The 12,666-nt window shown below is 45.7% G+C and overlaps 1 pseudogene; it reads left to right on the top strand.

Annotated features, from left to right (window-relative positions):
- Positions 1 to 12,383: 12,383 nt before the first annotated feature.
- On the top strand, positions 12,384 to 12,535 carry LOC142355867 (5.8S ribosomal RNA; annotated as a pseudogene).
- Positions 12,536 to 12,666: the final 131 nt, after the last annotated feature.

A 12,666-nucleotide genomic window follows, 5' to 3' on the forward strand; every position in this document is an offset into this window, starting at 1 on the left:
AGCTAGCTAGCTAGCTTGAGCTTGAGCTTGAGCTAGCTAGCTAGCTTGAGCTTGAACTTGAGCTAGCTAGCTTGAGCTTGAGCTAGCTAGCTTGAGCTTGAGCTAGCTAGCTAGCTTGAGCTTGAGCTAGCTAGCTAGCTTGAGCTTGAGCTAGCTAGCTAGCTTGAGCTGACTAGCTAGCTTGAGCTAGCTAGCTAGCTTGAGCTTAGCTAGCTAGCTAGCTTGAGCTGAGCTAGCTAGCTTGAGCTTGAGCTAGCTAGCTAGCTTGAGCTTGAGCTAGCTAGCTAGCTTGAGCTTGAGCAGCTAGCTAGCTTGAGCTTGAGCTTGAGCTTAGCTAGCTTGAGCTTGAGCTTGAGCTAGCTAGCTAGCTTGAGCTTGAGCTAGCTAGCTTGAGCTTGAGCTAGCTAGCTTGAGCTTGAGCTAGCTAGCAAGCTTGTGCTTGAGCTAGCTAGCTAGCTTGAGCTTGAGCTTGAGCTAGCTAGCTTGAGCTTGAGCTAGCTAGCTTGAGCTTGAGCTAGCTAGCTTGAGCTTGAGCTAGCTAGCAAGCTTGAGCTTGAGCTAGCTAGCTAGCTTGAGCTTGAGCTGAGCTAGCTAGCTGAGCTTGAGCTTGAGCTAGCTAGCTTGAGCTTGAGCTAGCTAGCTTGAGCTTGAGCTAGCTAGCTAGCTTGAACTTGAGCTAGCTAGCTAGCTTGAGCTTGAGCTAGCTAGCTAGCTTGAGCTTGAGCTAGCTAGCTAGCTTGAGCTTGAGCTTGAGCTAGCTAGCTTGAGCTTGAGCTTGAGCTAGCTAGCTGAGCTTGAGCTTGAGCTAGCTAGCTTGAGCTTGAGCTAGCTAGCTTGAGCTTGAGCTAGCTAGCTAGCTTGAGCTTGAGCTAGCTAGCTAGCTTGAGCTTGAGCTAGCTAGAGTTAGCTAGCTGAGTTCTAGCTTGAGCTTGAGCTAGCTAGCTTGAGCTTGAGCTAGCTTAGCTAGCTAGCTTGAGCTTGAGCTAGCTAGCTAGCTTGAGCTTGAGCTAGCTAGCTAGCTTGAGCTTGAGCTAGCTAGCTAGCTTGAGCTTGAGCTAGCTAGCTAGCTTGAGCTTGAGCTTGAGCTAGCTAGCTTGAGCTTGAGCTTGAGCTAGCTAGCTAGCTTGAGCTTGAGCTAGCTAGCTTGAGCTTGAGCTAGCTAGCTTGAGCTTGAGCTAGCTAGCTAGCTTGAGCTTGAGCTAGCTTGAACTTGAGCTAGCTAGCTAGCTTGAGCTTGAGCTAGCTAGCTAGCTTGAGCTAGCTAGCTAGCTTGAGCTTGAGCTTGAGCTTGAGCTAGCTAGCTTGAGCTTGAGCTAGCTAGCTAGCTTGAGCTTGAGCTAGCTAGCCAGCTTGAGCTTGAGCTAGCTAGCTAGCTTGAGCTTGAGCTTGAGCTAGCTAGCTTGAGCTTGAGCTTGAGCTAGCTAGCTAGCTTGAGCTTGAGCTAGCTAGCTAGCTTGAGCTTGAGCTTGAGCTAGCTAGCTTGAGCTTGAGCTTGAGCTAGCTAGCTAGCTTGAGCTTGAGCTAGCTAGCTTGAGCTTGAGCTAGCTAGCTTGAGATTGAGCTAGCTAGCTAGCTTGTGCTTGAGCTAGCTAGCTAGCTTGAGCTTGAGCTTGAGCTAGCTGGCTTGAGCTTGAGCTAGCTAGCTTGAGCTTGAGCTAGCTAGCTTGAGCTTGAGCTAGCTAGCTAGCTTGAACTTGAGCTAGCTAGCTAGCTTGAGCTTGAGCTTGAGCTAGCTAGCTAGCTTGAGCTTGAGCTAGCTAGCTAGCTTGAGCTTGAGCTTGAGCTAGCTAGCTTGAGCTTGAGCTTGAGCTAGCTAGCTAGCTTGAGCTTGAGCTAGCTAGCTTGAGCTTGAGCTAGCTAGCTTGAGCTTGAGCTAGCTAGCTAGCTTGAGCTTGAGCTAGCTAGCTAGCTTGAACTTGAGCTAGCTAGCTAGCTTGAGCTTGAGCTAGCTAGCTAGCTTGAGCTAGCTAGCTAGCTTGAGCTTGAGCTTGAGCTTGAGCTAGCTAGCTTGAGCTTGAGCTAGCTAGCTAGCTTGAGCTTGAGCTAGCTAGCTAGCTTGAGCTTGAGCTAGCTAGCTAGCTTGAGCTTGAGCTTGAGCTAGCTAGCTTGAGCTTGAGCTTGAGCTAGCTAGCTAGCTTGAGCTTGAGCTAGCTAGCTTGAGCTTGAGCTAGCTAGCTTGAGCTTGAGCTAGCTAGCTAGCTTGAGCTTGAGCTAGCTAGCTAGCTTGAGCTTGAGCTAGCTGGCTTGAGCTTGAGCTAGATAGCTTGAGCTTGAGCTAGCTAGCTAGCTTGAGCTAGCTAGCTAGAGCTCGACCTATGAAAAGCTGCGCAAACACTTATTCTATAATAATTGCGAAAATTAAAAATTTCACAAGTGAAAAGCTGCATAAACAGTAATTCTATGTGTGGGGCATTATTAGGGGGAGGTGTCTTGTCAAAATATGGCTGGACTAAAGACCTCAACCCAGATAGGGTGGAAGGCCCTATGATCGGTCTGTTACTAATCGGTGACCGATAAAGACCTGACCAAGGCCTGTAGTAAGCTTGGTTAGGCATTACAGGAGATAACACTAAGACCGAGGGGTCTTAGAGAGCCCTCTAGCGGGGCGAATAGAGCTAGATCGAGCCTTGGGAAAGCTAGATCGAGCAGGACTGAAGCTAAAGGATAGACCGAGAGGTCTGTCTGGTCCTCCTAGAGAGGCCAAGAGAAAGTACGAGAAGCCAACTAAAGCTTGATCGGGCCTTCAGCAAGCACGACCGAGCTGTACCGGAGCTAACACTAAGACCGAGGGGTCTTAGAGAGCCCTCTAGCGGGGCGAATAGAGCTAGATCGAGCCTTGGGAAAGCTAGATCGAGCAGGACTGAAGCTAAACGATAGACCGAGAGGTCTGTCTGGTCCTCCTAGAGAGGCCAAGAGAAAAAACGAGAAGCTAACTAAAGCTTGATCGGGCCTTCAGCAAGCACGACCGAGCTGTACCGGAGCTAACACTAAGACCGAGGGGTCTTAGAGAGCCCTCTAGCGGGGCGAATAGAGCTTGATCAAGCCTTGGGCAAGCTAGATCGAGCAGGACTGAAGCTAAGCAAGAGACCGAGAGGTCTGTCTGGTCCTCCTAGAGAGGCCAAGAGAAAGTACGAGAAGCCAACTAAAGCTTGATCGGGCCTTCAGCAAGCACGACCGAGCTGTACCGGAGCTAACACTAAGACCGAGGGGTCTTAGAGAGCCCTCTAGCGGGGCGAATAGAGCTAGATCGAGCCTTGGGAAAGCTAGATCGAGCAGGACTGAAGCTAAACGATAGACCGAGAGGTCTGTCTGGTCCTCCTAGAGAGGCCAAGAGAAAGTACGAGAAGCTAACTAAAGCTTGATCGCGCCTTCAGCAAGCACGATTGAGCAAGACCGGAGCTAACACTAAGACCGAAGTGTCTTAGAGAGCCCTCTGGTGGGGCGAATAGAGCTAGATCGAGCCTTGGGAAAGCTAGATCGAGTAAGATTGAAGCTGAAAGAGTGTCAGAGGAGCAAATGAACCTCCAAAAAGTGAAAATCAAATTTTAGAAAAAACACAAGTTAAATACTGCATGGACAGTATTTCTATGTGTGGGGCATTATTAGGGGGAGGTGTCTTGTCAAAATATGGCTGGACTAAAGACCTCAACCCGGATAGGGTGGAAGGCCCCATGATCGGTCTGTTACTAATCGGTGACCGATAAAGACCTGACCAAGGCCTGTAGTAAGCTTGGTTAGGCATTACAGGAGTTAACACTAAGACCGAGGGGTCTTAGAGAGCCCTCTAGCGGGGCGAATAGAGCTAGATCGAGCCTTGGGAAAGCTAGATCGAGCAGGACTGAAGCTAAGCAAGAGACCGAAAGGTCTGTCTGGTCCTCCTAGAGAGGCCAAGAGAAAGTACGAGAAGCTAACTAAAGCTTGATCAGGCCTTCAGCAAGCACGACCGAGCTGTACCGGAGCTAACACTAAGACCGAGGGGTCTTAGAGAGCCCTCTAGCAGGGCGAATAGATCTAGATCGAGCCTTGGGAAAGCTAGATCGAGCAGGACTGAAGCTAAACGATAGACCGAGAGGTCTGTCTGGTCCTCCTAGAGAGGCCAAGAGAAAGTACGAGAAGCTAACTAAAGCTTGATCGGGCCTTCAGCAAGCACGACCGAGCTGTACCGGAGCTAACACTAAGACCGAGGGGTCTTAGAGAGCCCTCTAGCAGGGCGAATAGAGCTAGATCGAGCCTTGGGAAAGCTAGATCAAGCAGGACTGAAGCTAAACGATAGACCGAGAGGTCTGTCTGGTCCTCCTAGAGAGGCCAAGAGAAAGTACGAGAATCTAACTAAAGCTTGATCGGGCCTTCAGCAAGCACGACCGAGCTGTACCGGAGCTAACACTAAGACCGAGGGGTCTTAGAGAGCCCTCTAGCAGGGCGAATAGAGCTAGATCGAGCCTTGGGAAAGCTAGATCGAGCAGGACTGAAGCTAAACGATAGACCGAGAGGTCTGTCTGGTCCTCCTAGAGAGGCCAAGAGGAAGTACGAGAAGCTAACTAAAGCTTGATCGCGCCTTCAGCAAGCACGATTGAGCAAGACCGGAGCTAACACTAAGACCGAAGTGTCTTAGAGAGCCCTCTAGTGGGGCGAATAGAGCTAGATCGAGCCTTGGGAAAGCTAGATCGAGTAAGATTGAAGCTGAAAGAGTGTCAGAGGAGCAAATGAACCTCCAAAAAGTGAAAATCAAATTTTAGAAAAAAACACAAGTTAAATACTGCATGGACAGTAATTCTATGTGTGGGGCATTATTAGGGAGAGGTGTCTTGTCAAAATATGGCTGGACTAAAGACCTCAACCCGGATAGGGTGGAAGGCCCTATGATTGGTCTGTTACTAATCGGTGACCGATAAAGACCTGACCAAGGCCTGTAGTAAGCTTGGTTAGGCATTACAGAAGATAACACTAAGACCGAGGGGTCTTAGAGAGCCCTCTAGCGGGGCGAATAGAGCTTGATCAAGCCTTGGGCAAGCTAGATCGAGCAGGACTGAAGCTAAACGATAGACCGAGAGGTCTGTCTGGTCCTCCTAGAGAGGCCAAGAGAAAGTACGAGAATCTAACTAAAGCTGGGTCGGGCCTTCAGCAAGCACGACCGAGCAGTACCGGAGCTAACACTAAGACCGAGGGGTCTTAGAGAGCCCTCTAGTGGGGCGAATAGAGCTAGATCGAGCCTTGGGAAAGCTAGATCGAGCAGGACTGAAGCTAAACGATAAACCGAAAGGTCTGACGGGTCCTCATAAGAGGCATGGAGAAAGATCTGATACTAAAGTACCTCTCGGAAGTAATAAAATATGCCTGATGAAGCCGGGTATGATGTTTGTTGTTTGATGGCATTCATCGATTAGGTCTGGTGGATTCCCCATTACTCCGAGTGGTACTAGTAGAGGCTCCTACAGGGGTGAGCAAAGCGAGATCAAGCCTTAGGCAAGCTAGATCGAGCAGAACTGAAGCTGAAAAGCAAAATAAATGACAGGTCTGTCCAAATCAATAAACTTGAAATCCAGTGTGGTCACCACGGGTCACGAGGTGAATTCCTAGCGATTGTCTGCTGAACGTATAGGAAGGCCCGAAACGAACGATAATTTCATTGCACAGTGGAGATACTATACGTTCAGGAGTAGCATACATCGGGTTTGATCTATGATCATGTCTGGTCTCCGAGGATCCACCGGGTTACCAACTGGCACCGCTGTACTGGGTGTAAAACTGGGCCACCTGAAGTCCCGGGTGTAAAACTAGGTGCCTCTGTGCCAAAGTAGCGGCTTGCGTAGTGCATTATGCCTCCGGCTTGCGAAATGGTTATAAGCAATAACAACAGGACGCCGCGGGGTGTTCACTTAAAGGAGTAACGTTCTCTCAAGGGAGGGGATCTAAAAATCTTGATAAAACATTTATTCTATGCAAAATTTGTGCGCAAATTTTGCAAAGTAAAAAGCTGCACTGTAGCAAATTCTATGTGTGTAGCATTATTAGGGAAGTGTTGTTTGATGGCACCTCTCTACTTGATGCACCAAAGAACTACCTTGATGGCTCATGACCGCTGGTAATCTGTCGTCGCTAGTAGTTCGGAACTGAGAACAAATATGTTCGCAAATTACAACAATTATACAGCATATTGCTGAATAAAGCAGAACCGAATAATACTCAGTGACTTTACACCAAGACTGACTAATGTCTGGATTGTATCGTCCTACTCGAGTAAGGCGAAGAAAAGCTAGAAAGATACGCTTTTCACAAAGCAGGCTTAATGCATGCAAACCAAGGAGGAAGGAGTGATGCCCCTCCTTATAATAAGCAGAACCAAATAAAGAACAGACAGCATCATCTGTACAGTGACCAAGAAGAGGTGAAACTTCTGTATGTGAAAAGGCAATTTGAGCGAGATTTATTAGCAGACTAGTATTATGTTGTTTCTAGTAGGCGAAAGCCGAAACATCAACATGTGAAAATCTGATATTAAATCCTCAATCATTTTCCCTAGTATTATACAGCTATGAGTAACCTTAATTGGACACGGCAATTATTGCTGACCGGTGAAACTTTCGCATGGGAAAGACACACACACTTCTTGACAAAGCAATAAGTATTATGCTGTTTCTAGTACGCGAAAGCAGAAACATCAGCATGTGAAAGTTGTGAAGTTGAAGAATTTTTGTGTTGAGTACGATGTTGTTACTAGTAACCATGTCGACAGCTGAGAACTGTTCTCTAACCAATAGAAGGTGAAACTTCTGTATGTGAAAAGGCAATTTGAGCGAGATTTCTTAGCAGACTAGTATTATGTTGTTTCTAGTAGGCGAAAGCCGAAACATCAACATGTGAAAATCTGATATTAAATCCTCAATCATTTTCCCTAGTATTATACAGCTACTAGTAGCCGTAATTGGTCAGGGAAACATTGTTGACCGGTGAAACTTCACATGGGAAAGACACACAAATTACTTGACAAAACAATAAGTATTATGCTGTTTCTAGTATGCGAAAGCAGAAACATCAGCATGTGAAAGTTGTGAAGTTGAAAAGTTTTTGTGTTGAGTACGGTGTTGTTACTAGTAACCATGTCGACAGCTGGAAAGCTGTTCTCTAACCAATAAAAGGTAAAACTTCTGTATCTGAAGAGGCGGCGTGATTGAGATTTTTAACAGACTAGTATTATGTTGTTTCTAGTAGGCGAGAGCCGAAACATCGACATGTGAACATCTGGTTTTTAAATCATGAGTCAATTCTCCCTAGTATGATACAGTTGTTAGCCGGTATTGGTAACAGTAGAACAGAGATTTGGAGGGCAAAACCTGCTCATGGGAAATGCTCACAGAGCGCTATCTACCAGTACACATAGTATTATGCTGTTTCTAGTACGCGCGAGCCGAAACATCAGCATGTGAAATGTGTAATCGTGGGTAACTCTAAGTGTGTAGAGTACTGTGTAGTAACTAGTAGCCATGCCAAAGCATGCATTGAAACTCTTCGTGATTTAAAAAGCTCAAAGCAAGATTGACGAGGCCGCAAGGCTATGTCTTTCTAAATTCGAACAAATCGAAAGATTGTTCAAAGTACAATTAAACTGATTGATCCTGTCAGTTGCCATATGCTTGTCTGAAAGACTAAGCCATGCATGTGCAAGCGAAGCTTGAAAAAGTGGAACCGCGAATGGCTCATTAAATCAGTTACTATCTATTAGTTGATTTGCAAGCTAAATGAATAACTGCGGTAACCCTGCAGCTAATGCATGCTGATTGTCCGACACTGTCGGAGACTTTTACAAGACTACACCGGGTGATTTGCTAAGTACAGACACATCCCGTGATGAGTCCTAGTAACTGAAAGATCCCAGATAGCTTCGGCTTGGGGACGGAACTTCCGAATTTCTGACCTATCAACCTATGATGGTAGTGTAACGGACTACCATGGTTGTGACGGGTAACGGGGAATCAGGGTTCGATTCCGGAGAGGGAGCCTTAGAAACGGCTACCACATCCAAGGAAGGCAGCAGGCACGCAAATTACCCACTCTCCGCACGAGGAGGTAGTGACTAGAAATAATGATATGAACCTTTATGGTTTGTAATCAGAATGGAATGGACTTAAAAGCTCCATTGATGAACGAGTAGAGGGCAAGTCTGGTGCCAGCAGCCGCGGTAATACCAGCCTCTACAAGCGTATGCAATAGTTGCTGCGTTTAAAAAGCTCATAGTTGGATCTGTTTGAGTAGAACGGCAACATGGTCTTCAGTTAAATCTGTTGACTCGTTCCGCTCATCCTTCGCATCGAAGAAATAGTTTGCACTTAAATGTGACGAACTGTGGAAACGGTGTTTTCACCCTGAGAAAATTAGAGTGTTCAAAGCATCCTTTGGGATCGAATAATAAAGCATGGAATAATGGAGAATGACCCGCTACTCGATTGATGCCGGTTGGCTGAGTGCGGTAATGATTGAAAGGAACAGACGGGGGCATTTGTATTGCTACGTTAGAGGTGAAATTCTTGGATCGTGGCAAGACAAACTACTGCGAAAGCATTTGCCAAGAATGTTTTCATTAATCAAGAACGAAAGTCAGAGTATTGAAGAGGATTAGATACCCTCGTAATTCTGACCATAAACTATACCAACCTACAATTTGTCAAAGTCGATCTTGACTTGGCAAGAGATTAACCGGGAAACCAAAGTTTATTGGTTCCGGGGGAAGTATGGTTGCAAAATCGAAACTTAAAGGAATTGACGGAAGGGCACCACCAGGAGTGGAGCCTGCGGCTTAATTTGACTCAACACGGGAAAACTCACCCGGTCCAGACATCTTAAGGATTGACAGATTGAATATCTTTCATGATTATATGGGCGGTGGTGCATGGCCGTTCTTAGTTAGTGGAGTGATCTGTCTGGTTAATTCCGATAACGAACGAGATCTTCTCCATCTAAATAATGAAATTCACTATATGTGAATTCAAACACTTCTTAGAGGAACTATGCGGAATTAAATACCGCAGATGAAGTGAGGCTATAACAGGTCTGTGATGCCCTTAGATGTTCTGGACTGCACGCGCGCTACACTGTGTACTTTTAGATTGAGTACTCAGCCCTTGGTCCGAAATGGACTGGGCAATCAGAGAAAAGTACAGCGCTTCAAGGGGATCGTCTGTTGTAACTTGCAGACGTGAACCAGGAATTCCTGGTACTTATGAGTCAACAACTCATAGGGATTACGTCCCTGCCCTTTGTACACACCGCCCGTCGCTACTACTGATTGGATAGTTAAGCAAGAATTGCAAATTCCTACTGTTGGGACTTCGGTCTCCGGCAACGGGATGAAGCGGATCGAGCTTAATTGTCTAGAGGAAGTAAAAGTCGTAACAAGGTTTCCGTAGGGGAACCTGCGGAAGGATCAGTGATTGATTCCTTCGGGCATGGCTGCTGGTAGAGGCCATGTCTGTAGTGCGCATGACGCTCTGTCGCTAGAGATTGCTTGGCAACCAATCTCGAATTATGTATCGAGCTCAAAAACTACTTGTGTGGATACATAGTTCAGCAGTCATGGCAAGGGACTGCTTAAAGGGAGACTAGTTAGCAAAAGCAGCCTAGCAGAACTGCAGCTATCTAGATCTCAGAAGCTGGGTTATAGAAGCCCAGCTATAGACTTGTGAATGAGAAAGGCCTAAAAAGGTCCACAAGTCGCGTGGTTAGAACCGACACGCAAAAATCCCAGCGAGTGACAGAGCGTTGCGCTGTTCAGTGGGAAAGAGTTGAGCTACTCGGGGCGCCCACTGAACTTGCTCCGAGCCAAAGGCTCGAAAAAACACAGCTTAGCCTCAGATCCTTTACATAGAAGGCTAGCTAAAATAAACTTACCTTGGACGAGGGTAAAGTTTAGTCAGTTCTTAGGGGAGAGTAATCCACAGCTTCTCGCCCTCTGAACATTCTCCCAGATATGTAGGTCTGGGAGAGTCTCCTCCTGTTCTTCGGAATCTGGAGGTAGACAAAGACAGTACGATACGATCTTGCATCGGGATGACTAACCGATAATGATCATAATCTGACAATTTTTCCGGCTTGAGGCACCGGAGTCAGATTAAAGACACATACTGAACTAAAGGCGTATGTGCAAAGCTTGTCGGAGTGTAGAGAGTCAAGCTGAGTTGACTCGTCACGTGGTGATGACAACAGCCATGTGCAAAACACTCACAACTTTATCGTCTATGTGGAAAAGGTTGCTAACAGCGCTCTCTATGAGAGGCCCTCGCATATAACTATACGAGGAAAAGGCGATAGAGTTGTTTGAATGTGGGGCAGGTTCATCGACAAGCTAAGTTGATCACATTCTTGTTGTGGCATCCTACTAGAATTGGTCACGGTCTGCACCAACTCTCCCCAAGTTGGCCAGACTTAAAACTAGAAATAAGGTTTGCAGCTATGTGAACCTAGAAACTGTAAAGGAGTTGAAAGAACTTAAAGGAATTGAAAGAGGCCTTGAGGTATATCCTCTTGGTAAAGACCCACAAAAGCTCACAAAAGTGGCTTCGAAGGGCAAAACTGGTTCATCCAAAACAATTGGAGAGCTTAAAGCAGAACCAATTCGAATGAAACACTATTGGTGAAACTTCATCATGAGAACGTCACAAGCTGATCACGCTCTATGATATGACTAGTATTATGTTGCTTCTAGTAGGCTAAGCGCAAGCCGAAACATCAACATGTGAAAGTCGTAGAATTTTGCAATCAAACTGTGGCTAGTACTGTGATGTTACTAGTAACCTGGTGTTCCGTCATATGGCCAAGAGAGCATTTGAAGGCGAAACTTCTGCATGGGAAAGCTGCATCATGATCAAAATATTATATCGAGTATTATGTTGACGTTAGTAGGCCTTGGCCGAAAACGCAGCATGTGAAAGGTATAGATAAAAGTTATTGTTGCAGTCAGTACTGTGTAGTTACTAGTAGCTGGATTTAAGCTCAAAATGAGACACTGTTGGTGAAACTTCATCATGAGAATGTCACAAGCTGATCAAGCTCTATGATATGACTAGTATTATGTTGCTTCTAGTAGGCTAAGCGCAAGCCGAAACATCAACATGTGAAAGTCGTAGAATTTTGCGATCAAATTGTGGCTAGTACTGTGATGTTACTAGTAACCTTGTGTTACGTCATATGGCCAAGAGAGCATTTGAAGGCGAAACTTCTGCATGGGGAAGCTGCATCATGAACAAAAGTTTATATCGAGTATTATGTTGACATTAGTAGGCCCTGGCCGAAAGCGCAGCATGTGAAAGGTATAGATAAAAGTTATCGTTGCAGTCAGTACTGTGTAGTTACTAGTAGCTGGATTTAAGCTCGAAATGAGACACTGTTGGTGAAACTTCATCATGAGAACGTCACAAGCTGATCACGCTCCATGATATGACTAGTATTATGTTGCTTCTAGTAGGCTAAGCGCAAGCCGAAACATCAACATGTGAAAGTCGTAGAATTTTGCGATCAAATTGTGGCTAGTACTGTGATGTTACTAGTAACCTTGTGTTACGTCATATGGCCAAGAGAGCATTTGAAGGCGAAACTTCTGCATGGGGAAGCTGCATCATGAACAAAAGTTTATATCGAGTATTATGTTGACGTTAGTAGGCCCTGGCCGAAAGCGCAGCATGTGAAAGGTATAGATAAAAGTTAGCGTTGCAGTCAGTACTGTGTAGTTACTAGTAGCTGGATTTAAGCTCGAAATGAGACACTGTTGGTGAAACTTCATCATGAGAACGTCACAAGCTGATCACGCTCTATGATATGACTAGTATTATGTTGCTTCTAGTAGGCTAAGCGCAAGCCGAAACATCAACATGTGAAAGTCGTAGAATTTTGCAATCAAACTGTGGCTAGTACTGTGATGTTACTAGTAACCTTTTCTTACGTCATATGGCCAAGAGAGCATTTGAAGGCGAAACTTCTGCATGGGGAAGCTGCATCATGAACAAAAGTTTATATCGAGTATTATGTTGACGTTAGTAGGCCCTGGCCGAAAGCGCAGCATGTGAAAGGTATAGATAAAAGTTATCGTTGCAGTCAGTACTGTGTAGTTACTAGTAGCTGGATTTAAGCTCGAAGTGAGACACTGTTGGTGAAACTTCATCATGAGAACGTCACAAGCTGATCACGCTCTATGATATGACTAGTATTATGTTGCTTATAGTAGGCTAAGCGCAAGCCGAAACATCAACATGTGAAAGTCGTAGAATTTTGCGATCAAACTGTGGCTAGTACTTTGATGATGCTTGTAGCCAACCGAATTGGTTGAAAAGCCCAATAAGTAAGCTAACTTGGGAGAGCTTGTTGGAAACCAAATGCTACTAGATTGGTCCAAATACATCCTTCAACAGGGGATCACTTGGCTCGCTTTACGAAGAGGAGCACAGCTATATGTGTTAATTCGGTATGAATCGCAAGATTTGTTTACCGACCTCTCTAACGCAAAAGGCGGTCTCGGCTTCGGCTGTTGACTGCGTCCGATTCAGGGTTATATAACTCTCGATTGAACACATTGATGTTCTATTGTTGGTGCTTCCAATAAAATTGGAACACTTAAAGCAGAACCGATTCAAATAATAGCATTCTGATCAATGATTGCATTCCTTGATCAAGAACTGCTGG

Source organism: Convolutriloba macropyga, unplaced genomic scaffold (genome assembly GCF_964194025.1).
Source record: "Convolutriloba macropyga unplaced genomic scaffold, txConMacr16.3 SCAFFOLD_1584, whole genome shotgun sequence".
NCBI classification, from domain to species: Eukaryota; Metazoa; Xenacoelomorpha; order Acoela; family Convolutidae; genus Convolutriloba; species Convolutriloba macropyga.